The sequence below is a fragment of the Colobus angolensis genome, unplaced genomic scaffold (genome assembly GCF_000951035.1).
Source record: "Colobus angolensis palliatus isolate OR3802 unplaced genomic scaffold, Cang.pa_1.0 Scaffold383, whole genome shotgun sequence".
In the NCBI taxonomy this organism is placed as follows: Eukaryota; Metazoa; Chordata; class Mammalia; order Primates; family Cercopithecidae; genus Colobus; species Colobus angolensis.
In genome coordinates this window covers 1,965,944-1,967,183 of record NW_012117188.1, presented here as the reverse complement: position 1 = coordinate 1,967,183, position 1,240 = coordinate 1,965,944, and the positions used below count along the sequence as shown (strand labels likewise).

The 1,240-nt window shown below is 46.0% G+C and overlaps 1 protein-coding gene across 3 annotated transcripts in view; it reads right to left on the bottom strand.

Moving 5' to 3' along the window:
* Positions 1 to 1,240, bottom strand: part of NIM1K (NIM1 serine/threonine protein kinase) — a 94,595-nt gene that overhangs the window by 47,650 nt on the left and 45,705 nt on the right. The window lies entirely within an intron of this gene.

The following is a 1,240-nucleotide window of genomic DNA, read 5'->3' as shown; positions in this document are numbered from 1 at the left end:
CTCTAGCCTGGGCAACAAAAGTGAAATTCCATCTCAAAAAAAAAAAAAAGCCAGGCGCAGTGGCTCACGCCTGTAATCCCAACACTTTGGGAGACCGAGGCAGACGGATCATGAGGTCAGGAGTTCGAGACCAGCTTGGCCAACACAGCGAAACTCCGGCTCTACTAAAAATACAAAAAAAATTAGCCCAGCATGGTGGCGGGCGCCTGTAATTCCATCTACTCAGAAGGCTGAGGCAGGAGAAGCGCTTGAACCCGGGAAGTGGAGGTTATAGTGAGCCAAGATTGTGCCATTGCACTCTAACCTGGGCAACAAGAGTGAAACTCCAACTTAAAAAAATAAATAAATAAAAATAAGAGATGAGATAGCAGCAGAGAAATGTCAGTACGTTTTGGGGGAGATGGAGAGATGGAAAGAAAATTAGTGATAAGCAATTTGGCAAAGACAAGGAAGAAAACTGCAACCTAAATTCATACATAAGGGCATACCATTGAGATTCACCTTTCTGAGTGCTCAAAAAGCCTTCAAACTATAGGAGACCAAGTACCTCAAAGGTTCAAGAAATAAAGCAGGATCGAAATCGTGGAAATTGTTTGAAGGTAGAGCAGTGAGACCCTCCCCCCTGCCCCCACCAGCCTTTCCCTCCTCAAAGATAGGTTGTTACTTTCTCTACCCCACCCCAGCTCAGGAACACAAGGCACAGGTCAGACGATTAGGCAAAAGTCTGTGTTGTAGAATCCCTCATTCTCTTCTCCTTGCACTCTCGGTTTCCAGAATGGAGGAAAACAAGCATAAAAACCTCGAGGCTGGCTACTCCTCTTTTTGATAGACTAACTCAAGAGAAAAGACTTTCTGAAACCTACGTTTGAAAGTTCTCCATCAAAAAAGCCACACAGCCATCTACGGCACAATCCTCCACCCAGGTGCCAGTTTCACGCACACGCAGGGAGCTTCCAACCAAGTTTCAGTGCCTTCTGCTTAGAATGAATGACTGAATAAATGTTCAGTCAAGAGGCATGAGACATCTGAAGAAAGGCTTCAAAATGAGAGAAAGAAACCCTGCTCAACCTAAACAACAACCTCTACAACAAAAAGGAACTTGAAGGAAATGGAGAGCCATGAGGAAGCAGAAGATAAAACATAAGGTAGGCCGGGCGTGGTGGCTCAAGCCTGTAATCCCAGCACTTTGGGAGGCCGAGACGGGCGGATCATGAGGTCAGGAGATCGAGACCATCCTGGC